The sequence below is a fragment of the Hemitrygon akajei genome, unplaced genomic scaffold, assembly GCF_048418815.1.
Source record: "Hemitrygon akajei unplaced genomic scaffold, sHemAka1.3 Scf000178, whole genome shotgun sequence".
Lineage (NCBI taxonomy): Eukaryota > Metazoa > Chordata > Chondrichthyes > Myliobatiformes > Dasyatidae > Hemitrygon > Hemitrygon akajei.
The window spans coordinates 58,423-70,510 of NW_027332064.1; the positions used below are offsets into that span (position 1 = coordinate 58,423).

Below are 12,088 nucleotides of genomic sequence, written 5' to 3' on the forward strand. Positions count from 1 at the left end.
TTCAACAATCCCACCAAATTCCTTCCCTCTTGATGCCAGAACCAGAGAGTTCTCTGGAACACTGACCGAGCATCTCTGTGAAATCTCCTTTCACACCGTTTCACCCCTCGGAGGAGCAGTGTGATAAGCGAGCCTTCTATCTGACAGCGCCAGAGCGTTCCCACCATTCCGTAGGGACGTACACCCATCCGATACTGCAGCGGCTCTGGTTCATTTACCGCCCCACTCGCACACAGAACATTCCACATCCATTTACACTCTTTTACCTAAAGCTACAGACCTGTTTCAAGGACAAGATGAAGGTATAAAATTAGCGAGAGACTCTCCTCTCAACGATAGATGTAGTTTTGAAGAATGAGTTGGAAAATCATGGACCATTGAACGGCCTGGATAGAGTAGCTGGAGAGAGTACGTTTCCTATGGGGGATTGGGGATTGGAGCAGAGTGCGTAGCCTAAGTGAGGATGAAGAATTCCTTTCGCTAGAACATAGAAGATAGAATAGTACAGAACAGTGCAGGCCCTTCGGCCGCAATGTTGTTGTCGACTATTAAACCCTGCCTCCCATATAACCCCCCACCTTAATAGAACATGCTGTAGTACAGCACAGCACATGAGGATCAGAAGATGCTGAATTTGAAGAATTCATTGCCATGGATGTGGAGGCCATGTTTGTGATTTTATTTAAGGTGGAGTTTGATGGGCTTTTGATTCGTAAAGGTAACAAAATACAGAGATTAAAACAGGAGAAATGAGGCAAGCGGGATAACAAATGAGGCAAGATAACATGTTGGAGAGTCTCGATGGGCCGAATGGTTCAATACTTCTCCCACATCTCATGATCTTATCGAAAACTAATTATAAATCATCCGTGTACCGCTACCTACTGATGAGATTTTTGAATCATTATTGAGGGTGAAACTTTGGAGTATCTTGTGACAAAACAGTCTCAGGCCAGCAGTGTTTTGTACAGGGGAGATCTTGACTGAGAAATCTGTCCGGAAAATTTAAAAAGCTTAAGAATTTATTGCAGGGTTCTGTAATCAAACTGCGTTCGGGCATTCACTTTTAGATTCGACCACCGCTGTTCAAACGGTCTCTTCCCTATGGAAGAGCAGCGTGAGGAGAGGGACATCACCCCCGGAGAGTTTCCACCCCTCTGTCGGCGTGAGCGCCCTAATGATAAATTCCCTCTGATTTGTTTTTCGCCTCGTTCACTGAGACAATGTTCCACATGCATTTACTCGCCAATTCCGAACCTTTGTCCGTTAATTGTTTTTTTGGCGCCAGAATCTGAAGAAGCCTCAGTCGTGTGCAGCGAGGTGAACCCAGAGACGTGGTTCACTGCTCACTCAGCAGGACGTACACAATGCCACCTCGCACAACACGGAGATTCATGGTGCCTTCATGCGAGGTGCTGTCTTTAGATGGGACTGTGATAATGGTCTGAATCTAACATTACATAATGTAATTTTGCAGGAAGGCGGGACAACGATGCGGGCTACCTGTGTCTGGGCGTACAAAACGGGACACTGCATGGTGGCTTTGCTTTACACATTCCGTTGGCTCGGAAGACCAGCAATTACATTCAGACTTTTTTTCTCGGGAAGAGAGGCTGGTGGCTAACCTGGGTGAAATTTTGTGATTCATTTTCCGGTGCTGTATCTACATGGGGTTTAAGACGTTTGCTATTGGTGACGTGGTGGGAGTGATGGATTCACCCTCGGAGTAAGTGTTCCTTACACCACAGGAGTGTTGTTGTCGTCTATGGAGACATTCTGCTGTCATTGGATTTCGGGAAACTGTGGGTTCGGATGAGGAAGCTCTGCGCATGATATGTTGGCTCCGGAAACATGGTGACACCTGCGGGCTGTCCCCAGCACATTCTCGAAAAGTGTCGAATAGGCTGCCGGGTAATCTTCCTTCTAGAAAACACTTGTGGGAGAAGATCCTCAGCCCTTTGGCCACTGATCACACAAAAGAGCAAATAAACCTGTCGCTTTATGACCTACCCCAAGCAGGAATACACAAAGAAGTTGGAATTGTTGACATGGACATTCTGCTCAGTGAGTGTCCGGTTGAAATCACCTGCGTTGGTAAAGCAAAACCCACGGATATACCTGGCGAACACATCCATCATTGGGAAACGAGTGACGAACAGCTGAAAGATGCAAACACCGTAAAATGGGAACAGGGAATTTCCGATTCACCAGCCCACACCCCCCCCCCTCTCTCGACCCTGTTCTTCCATTCAATCAGGTGTCAGTTCATATCTGAGATCATTTTGCAGTTCCACTCGCCGCCCAGCTTCTGGACCTGCAATGCTTTCCCCTGCAGTCTACACCTCCTGTCCCTTTCATATCCAGCGACATAAACAATTGGTTGGAAACACACCCACCATGGCTAACTGTTCAGATTCACATACATTGATGTATCATAAACTTCCTCGCCTTCTTTCAGACCAGCCTGTCGTTTCCTCAAAGAATACCTACACATTTGTTAGGCATGATTTCCCGTTAAATTCAGCATGCTATGCTAGTCCTTTTGTACCGTGTGCATTTAATTACCCCCAAAACTGTTCCTTCATAATCGACACCAACAGCGTCTTGAAGTGCTGAATCCATACCCTCCTGGAAAACAACCATCAGACGGTTCTACAGGACTCATTCCTGAACACCTGCCCATCTAAAGATTGGGGGGGGGGGGAGTGGTTGGCCACAATACAACGTATTGTCAGCTTTCATCTGGTACTCACTCGTGGGTTGGTTGGTGTTGGAGGATCGTCCCAGAGCTCTTCGGGAAGCATCAGGTAGATTGCAAGCACTCTAATCCCGGACAGTGAAACGAGAGCTTGTCCAGTCAATTGGATCTTCATCCCTAAGAGTGTTGTAGAATATTATATTACTTCATACATTTCCTTGGAAACACTAATATACTTAAGCGTTAGTTTCAATTTAAAACACTACGTTCTGCGATGTTGAGACGGCATTAGAACCTATTTTAAGATCAATCTGAATCCTCACTCCCACACAGACCTCCATATGCTTATCGAGGAGTTTCCTAAGTGATCCATTGTGTCTGCCTCTGACAGCACCCCGGGAAATACACCACACGCCTTCTCAATAACCATGTCAATTTCTGCTGCAGGTTTAATGTATCTATGGTGTGGATCCCAAATTTCCTTCTGCAAGCTAACTTCACTGTTGTCGGGCTTGAACAACACCTGTCATTTGACAGCCCACCGTCATATCCTGTCATTGTTCTACTGCAGCCTACAGCAATCCTCTACATTATCTCCAAGTAAGCAAAGCTTCTTGTCATCTGCAAGCTTAATATCGCAACTTGCACTGCCTCATCCAGTTCATTCTTAGTCATGGAGTCATCGAGTCATAGAAAGAGAACAGCGCAGAAGTGGCCATTCGGCCTATCTGCTCCGTGCTGAACGTGTTCAATTGCCTGCAATCATCGAGTAGCAACGTGACCTTAACCCTTTATACCTCTCCATTCTATGTAAGTATCCAAACTTCGCTTAAACTTTAAAGACTAGCTCGCATGCACCACTTCTGCTGTCAGGTCAATAAACATTGCGATAACCTTTGAGTGAAGACGGATCCCATCAAACTTTTCACCTTTCACCCTTAACCTCTGCTTGTATTCCCACCTAGCCTCAGTGGAAAACGCCTGAATGGTTCAACTTATCTACACCCATCATAATTTTTAAACTTTTATGAAATTTCCTCTAAATATTCTCTATTCTAGGGTTTAAAGCCCTAAGTAATTTAATATTCCCTTATAGCTACGGTCCTCAAGACCCAGGAATTCCCTTAAAATTTCTTCTGTCCTCTTTGAAACTTGTTTATGTCTCAGTTTCGGCAACTCAAACATAACTCCCCATCTCATTTACTCAATACTTCCATTTATTAAGACCAACGTACAAATATCTTTCATTACTACCAAATCAACCTGTGACGCTACTTTCAATCAATTATGGACCTGCACTCCCAGATCCCTTTATTTTGCAGCACTCCTCAGTACCCTGTCTTTCACTGTTCAAGATCTACCTTGGTTGGTCTGGCCGAAGTGAAAAACCTTGCACTTGACTGAATTAAATTCCATCTGCCGTTTTAAACACAATTTTCCAGCTCACTCAAATCCCGCTGCAGGCCATGACAGTATTACTCACTGTCTACTACATTCCCGATCTTAGTGTGGTCCCTGAATTTTACTACTCGAGTTAACCACATTATCATTCAGATCCCTTAGATAGATGGCAAACAACAACGGATACGGCATCAATCCCTACGGCTCTCTACTAGTCACAGGTCTCCAGCCAGAGACGCGACAATGTACTTCGCTTCTCCGCAAAGCCGGTGTCTAATTCAAATTACTACCTAATATTGAATGCATCAAAACTTCTTGGCCAAACGCCCACGCGGGCCCTTCTCAACTGGAATACTGAAATCCATGTATACAATGTACATAGCCTTGCTTTCATCAGTTTTAGTGGTAACGGCCTCGATGTCAAAACAAATACTTAAGCATCCAGTATCCATTATCATTTGAATACCTTCAACTAATTTTACCACTATTAATACTGATAGTTTCCTGCTATATGATGACAGCAACAACATAACCTATACTCCAGTCCTCCGTATCATCTGCTACTGCTGACTATCTCTTCTAACACGCCGGTAATGTTTCCACTTGCATCCCTAAGTTGCGACTCGGCAACGCACACGTCCTCCTCTGTGAAGATGTTGCTGCTTTGCCTCTGTGCTCTTGACTCTGCAGCCGTCTGCTGACTAAATACAGATGAAAAAGAGAATTCATTTATGATCTCCCCACTTCTTTTGACTCCACACATGGAATAACAATAAGTTTTTTTTCCAGAGGACTAAGCTTCGTACTTTACAATGCTTTTAACCTTAACATATATGTAGTATCCCCGGTCATTCCCCTTTACTTGTCTGTTGAGAAAACTCATGCCTTCCATTGGCGCTCCTGATTCCTTTTTATGTGTTCCATTGCATTAAGGTCACTCCATAAATACATATGTTTTTCCTACTTGCTTATATGTGATATACATCTCCAGTTGTTCTTACCCAGTGACTCCACATCACTAGGTAGCCACGGTTTTCTACACTTGCCATCTTTACCTTTTACTTACAAGTATTGCACTCTCATAATGACAATTTTCAAAGCGTCCAACTTATCAAATACATATGTGTCTGAAACAGCCTGTCCCAGTTAACAGTCGGCATATTCTTGCTGATTCCATCAAAATTATGATGATTAAAGAGGAAGTACTGGTGCATTTAAGGAATATAAAAGTGGATAAATCTCCAGTTCCTGGCAGGATATTACCTAGGGCCAGGAGGGAAGTTCATGCAGAAATAGCAGGGGCTCTAACAGAAATATTTGAAATGTCATTAGAAACGGGGATGGTGCCGAAGGATTGGCGTGTTTCTCATGTGGTTCCATTTTTTATAAAGGGTTCTAAGAGTAAACCTAGCAATTATAGTCCTGTCAGTTTGATGTCAGTGGTGGGTAAATTAATAGAACTTATTCTTAGAGATGGTAAATATAATTACCTGGATAGACAGGGTCTAATTAGGAACAGTCAGTATGGATTTGTGCGTGAAAGGTCATGTTTGACAAAACTTATTGATTTTTTTGAAGAGGTTACGAGGAAGGTTGACGAAGGTAAACCAGTGGATGTTGTCTATATGGACTTGAGTAAGCCCTTTGACAAGGATCCACATGGAACGTGAGTTAGGAAGGTTCAATCGTTAGGGATTAATATTGAAGTAGTAAAATGGATTCAACAGTGGCTGGATGGGAGATGCCAGAGAATAGTGGTGGATAACTGTTTATCAGGTTGGAGGCCGGTGACTAGTGGTGTGCCTCAGGGATCTGTACTAGATCAAAAGTTGTTTGTCATATACGTTAATGATCTGGATGATGGGGTGGTAAATAGGATTAGTAAGTATGCAGATGATACTAAAGTAGGTAGCGTTGTGGATAATGAAGTAGGTTTTCAAAGCTTGCAGAATTTAGGCCAGTTAGAAGAGTGGGCTGAAAGATGGCAGATGGAGTTTAATGCTGAGAAGTGTGAGGTTCTACATTTTGGTAGGAATAATCAAAATAGGACAGACATGGTAAATGGTAGGGCATTGAAGAATGCAGTAGAACAGAATGATCTAGGAATAATGGTGCATAGTACCCTGAAGGTGGAATCTCATGTGGATAGGGTGGTGAAGAATGCTTATTGTATGCTGGCCTTTATAAATCAGAGCATTGAGTATAGGAGTTGGGATGTAATGTTAAAATTGTACAAGGCATTGGTAAGGCCGAATTTGTAGTATTGTGTACAGTTCTGGTCACTGAATTATAGGAAACATATCAACAAAATAGAGAGAGTACAGAGAAGATTTACTAGAATGTTGCCTGGGTTTCAGCACCTAAGTTACAGGGAAAGTTTGAACAAGTTAGGTCTTTATTCTTTGCAGCGTAGCAGGTTGAGGGGGTGCTTGAGAGAGGTAATTAAAATTATGAGGGTGATAGATAGAGTTGACGTGGATAAACTTTTTACATTTCGAGTAGGGGAGGTTCAAACAACAGGACATGAGGAGAGTTAGGGGGCAAACGTTTAAGCGTAACACGAGGGGGAATTTCTTTACTCAGAGAGTGTTAGCTATGTGGAACGAGTTTCCAGTAGAAGTGGTAGAGGTAGGTTCGGTATTGTCATTTAAAGTGAAATTGGATAGGTATATGGACAGGAAAGGAATGGAGGGTTACGGGCTGAGTGCGGGGCAGTGGTACTAGGTGGTAATAAGCATTCAGCACAGACTAGAAGGGCCGAGGTGCTGTAATTACTATATGGTTATACGGTTAAAATTGTGCATTCTCCTACCTTTTGAATTCTCCAGGCTGAAATAGTGGTGCAGGGGTACCACTTCCACTACAGCAACATGGAACTCGCTGGCGTTTATTCCAACCCAGACTGATTCTTTGTAACGGCGGAACTGTTGACAAAGGATGGAGTTCTTACTGTAAGGAGTTGTATGAAGAGTTCGGTGATGTGCGTTTCGGGATGGAGGAGCAAGGATAGTATGCGACGAGGCAGAACAATGAGAGTATAGCAACAGATAGAATATCATGGCACAAGTAAGGGCTTAAAGTGGCACCAGTACCTCTGAACAGTTACACTCGGTACTCTGCACAAGCATCAATAGTCCCTTCGTCGACGGAAGGTACCCTGGCAAGGCGGCAGCCTGCTGTTACAACCAACGTAGAGTTTTATAACACTCGCAAATGTGTTCAATTCCCCGCCATCCACATCATCATTCTCGGTTGTAAAGAATTCTCCGTTCTCCCCATGATCTCGTGGGTTTCCTCCGGGTACTCTCGTGCCCTCCCATCATACAGGGACGCATTGTCATGGATAGTCATTTGTGGGCAAGATATGTTGGCACCCGAAGCGTGCCGATTCTTCCGAACTACCGTAGCACATCCTCAGAATGTTTTGGGCGCAAATGAAAATGACGGATTTACTGTATGTAACAATGTACCTGTGTCAAATTGAACATAGAACAGAGAGCATAGAGAAGTAGAGGAACAGGCATTTCGGCCTACAGTACTGTGCAGGGTCAATTAAATTGGTAATCGACTGGCAAATCAAAGTAATTCCCTCTCTCTTCACATTGCCCAGACCCTACCATTTTCCTTCATGTGCCTATCTGAACGCCTCAGAAAAATCTCTAATGTATCTGTCTCCACCAACATGAAAGGGATGAAAGGGCTAACATGTGAGACAGGTCCGACAGCTCTTGGGCTGTATTCCCAGGAGTTCAGGAGTATGAAGGGGGATCTCGTAGAAATATTTAGAATGTTAAAAGGCCAGAACAGAGTAGATATGGCAAAGTTATTTCCCTCGATAGAGGATTCTTGGGAAGTTTTGCACGACTTCAGAATTGTAGGACGTAGTTTTTGAAATATAATGTGGGGAACTACTTGAGCCAATGGTGGTAAATCTGTGGAATTTGTTGCCAGAAGCAGCTGTGGAGGCAAAGTTATTGGGTGTATTTAGGGCACAGATAGATAGGTTCTTGATTAGCCAGCGCATCGAAGAGTATAGGGTGAAAGTACAGGAGTGGGGATGACTGGAAGAATTGGATCAGCCAATGTTTGAATGGCGGAGCAGTTTCGATGGAATGGCCTACTTCTGCTCCTATATTTTATGACCTTATGGTCTAACAACACAGGTCGCACATTCCAAGCATTTAGCGCACTCGGGGTGAAAAACCTTGTCCTACAATCTCATGAAGACCTAGAGAAATACATCACAAGCACTTCAGCACATCTAATCCATGCAATGACCATTTAAACTGCTACTCCAATCGACCTGCCCCGAGACCAATGACTTCCATACCCCGATCATCCATGTAACAATCCAAGCTTCTTTTAAACGTTCAGATTGAGTTTTCATGCCTCACTTGTGCTGGTCGCTCATTCCGCACTCTCATGATCCTCTGAGTGAAGAGGTTTCCCCTCATGTTCCTTTTAAACTTTTCAACTTTCACACTCGACCCAGGATACTGGTTGTAGTCCCACGCAACCCCAGTGGGAAAAGCCTGCTTGTATTGCTCCAATGTACATCACTCGTAATGTTGTAAACATCTTTCAACACCACTCTCAATCTTCTATCTTCTAAGAAGTACTGACCAAACCTTGTCAATATTTCCTTATAGTGCAATATCTTTGTAAATTTTCACTGTACTCTTTCAATCATATTTACACTGTTCCTGTATGGAGGTGAACACAATTACAGCCTATACTCTAAGTTATGATTTACCAACGTCTGAAACACATCTGAATGATCTTTATTGCCATTATACAGAGGTACAAAGAAACTCTGTTTAGCTTCCTCTGAGGCAATTAAATAAAGTGGTAGGTAAAAACAAGACAGTAATAAAAAAAAAGTATTAAATAGATAAGTAGCAAAAAATAAGTCGCAGCAGCACCAGAATATCATAGTAATGCACAATGTGCAAGTATTTGAATCCTTGTGTATGCATGTGTGTGCTCACAGTTTCAATCATTGTTCTGTGGGAATGGTGTGATGGAGGCCACAGCTCTGGTAGAAACTGTTTCCCAGTCTATTTCACACAACATCTCATCTCCTATACTCAATACGTTAATTAATGAAGGTCAATGTGCTGAACGATTCCACCACGACCCCATCTACACATGGCGACACTTTCAACGAATTATTCACCGTATTCCAGATCACTTTGTTCTACCACACTCTTCAGTGTTCTGACGTTCGCCGTTTAAGACGTATTGTGTTTAGTCCTGTCAAAGTGTAAAGCCTCGAACTTCCCTGCATTAAGTTCTACCTGACATATTTAGACCATTTTGCCAGCTGGTGTATATCCCACTGGAAGCCAAGACAGTCTTCCTCGCTGTCCACTATACCCCCCGACATGGTGTCATCGTTATTTTGCTGATCTAGTTAACCACATTATCATCAGTCGCGTTGATATATATGGATGAAAACAACAAAGAACACAGCACAGTCTATAACACATCGATACTCCCAGGCCCCAGTCTGAGAGAGAACCATCTACTGCCACTACTGGTTTCTCCCACAGAGCTTCTCCTATAATGCCTTGCCTTCATCCATTTCCCTGGTAACTTCCTCAAAAAACTCTATAACCTCGTTAGAAATAATGTACCAGGCACAAGGCCATGCCGACGGTACTTAATTAGTCAACGTCTATCCAACTACTTCTACATCAGGTCCCTTGGAATAATTTCCAGTAACGTTTCATCAAGTAATGTCAGAAATTCCGGCCTATAATTTCGTGGTTTATGTTAAAAGCCTTAAAAACAGCGGAATAACATTGGCTATCCTCCCATCCTCTGATATCTCTCCATTTGCAAAGGATGTTTTAAATGTTTCTGCTCAGGCCCAAGCAATATCTGAGCTATCTGCCTGTGGCGTCCAAGCGAACACATTGTTAGGTCCTGGGTATTTATCCACACTGGTATGCCTCAGGTTAGAAAATACCTCTTCATATGTAATCTGTGCAGAATTCATGATGTTTCTGCAGCTTTACCTCACTTCCATATAATCCGTGTACACAGGAAAAAATAAATGCATAAAAAGGTACTTAAGATCTCCCCCATCTGTCTTGGGTCCCCACATGGATTCTAATCTCCCAGAGTAAAATTTTGGCCCTTGGCAATCTCTTTGTTCTTAACATTTCTGTATAATCGCTTATGATTCACCTTGTCTGCTCATTCTGCCTAAGTTTAGCCCTCCTGAACCATTTCTCAAATGTTTTCTTACAATTCCTATGCTCCATAATCACCTCATTGGTTCCTACCTGGCCATACCTGTGATGTACATTCTTCTCTTTTTCCTAATCAAGGCATCAATAACTTTTGAAAACAAAGTTTCCCTACACTTGTTGCCCTTCCCTATTGTGCTGACAAGCACACAGAAGTTTTGTATTAACATGTTGTTTTTGAAGTCCTTCCACGTACAAACAAAAAACATCGCAATTGACGGCCTCCTACATTCTTCTTTGCTATTACCGCCTCTCAAGTAAAACACATGCCAGCGTTCCTTCTCAAAACTTTAAACCTTTACTGACATCGCCTCAGCTACCGCCACTGCAAAGAAAACATTCCGAGTGTGCGCAGGTTCTTACCAGAGCACGGGCCCACTAATTCAGTAAACATCCTTGTAAAGCTCCTTTGTGATCTCTCCAAATGGCACATCGTACATATCGTCTTTAATTTACCCTTCAGCCTTCCCTCCCAGGGGGCTGAGGGGCCAGGGTGGGAAGTCAGCTGGCTGCCATTCTCCAGCTACGTCTGACTCCCCGGTGCTGACGGATAATCAGCTCCATAGTTCAGAACCAATGACGGAGGAGCGGAGACAATTCGTCCCTACGGCCTGAGGAAGGATGACGTGGACGGGGATCTGCACGTGGCGGAAAGGATGTGGTTGAAGGAGATAAGGGACGTCCGGGGGAAGGAGGAAGCGAAAAGTCATAGTCAGCGATCACATTACCTCATAATCCGCAGTGGTGCAGAGGACATCATATCCCAAGCAACGACTGGAAGCAAAAACACAATGAGAGAATCAGAAACTCAATAGACCATGCAAACAAGCATCCCACACATTCCCCAAAACTCTGGATTCTCTGATGTGTGCAATCAGAAGAGAAGGGCTCTCAGATCAAACCCGACAGTGTAACAAGGTACGACGTTAAGAGAGCCGTGCGCTAAACATGTAGGATGCTATCTGGTGGGAGGCTGGTTTGCAGAAGGACGCCGTGTTGGAGAGGAGCGCAAATGTATTTTGTGAAAGGAGCTCGGTTCGTAGCTCTCATATTGTATATTGCCGAGTGTCTACCGTTACATATGTGGCTCGGTACAAATGTTTAATCCCACTACCCAGGGAGGTTCGTCCAGAAAAACTGAAGAAGGAGGGAGGCAAGGTAGGCAGCGCCTGGTCGGAGGCGGGGCAGGGCACGGAGGCAGCACTGTGCAGGGATACAAAGGATTGGGACACAGCGGCAGATGTGCGACTGCAGAAGGAAAGGAATTTCGCTCATGTCTTACCCTTCGCTCAAGCCTTCCACACTGACCAGCGAGCCGACAAGCAGAAACACAGGCAGCATGGTATCCTGTGGGGAACAGAAACAGTCACTATCCAGTATTTGCCATGGGCATAAGGCCATTCACAGGGTTATACAGCAAACAGCCCATCGGCCCTCCTAGCCAATTCTAGTGCCCAACATCATTGTATTGAGAAAGATTTCGTACATTGGCTACAATGCCACAATTTTAATTGGTTCACCTCGATACTGGGGATGGAGTGCCAGAGCACCTCTACCCAAGCACTATCCTTCCCACTGCACCGCAGCGGATTCTGGCTAGCATCCTCGACAGCAGGAGAGCCAGCCCTAGTTGATTCCGGTCACTGAACAATCCTGGTGAGCCTCTCACTCCGCCTCTTAGATCTATATTGTGTGCTACTGAAACTTCTGCTACATGGGATAACGTTCCCGCCGT

The 12,088-nt window shown here is 44.0% G+C and overlaps 1 long non-coding RNA gene across 1 annotated transcript; it reads right to left on the bottom strand.

The window, feature by feature from the left end:
- Window positions 1–7,065: 7,065 nt before the first annotated feature.
- On the bottom strand, window positions 7,066–11,697 carry LOC140724250 (uncharacterized). The gene is made up of 3 exons (XR_012098074.1): window positions 11,636–11,697; window positions 11,082–11,127; window positions 7,066–7,275 (listed from the first exon to the last, which is right to left on the bottom strand). It is a non-coding gene; the product is annotated as an uncharacterized lncRNA (long non-coding RNA).
- Between the last annotated feature and the right edge of the window lie 391 nt (window positions 11,698–12,088).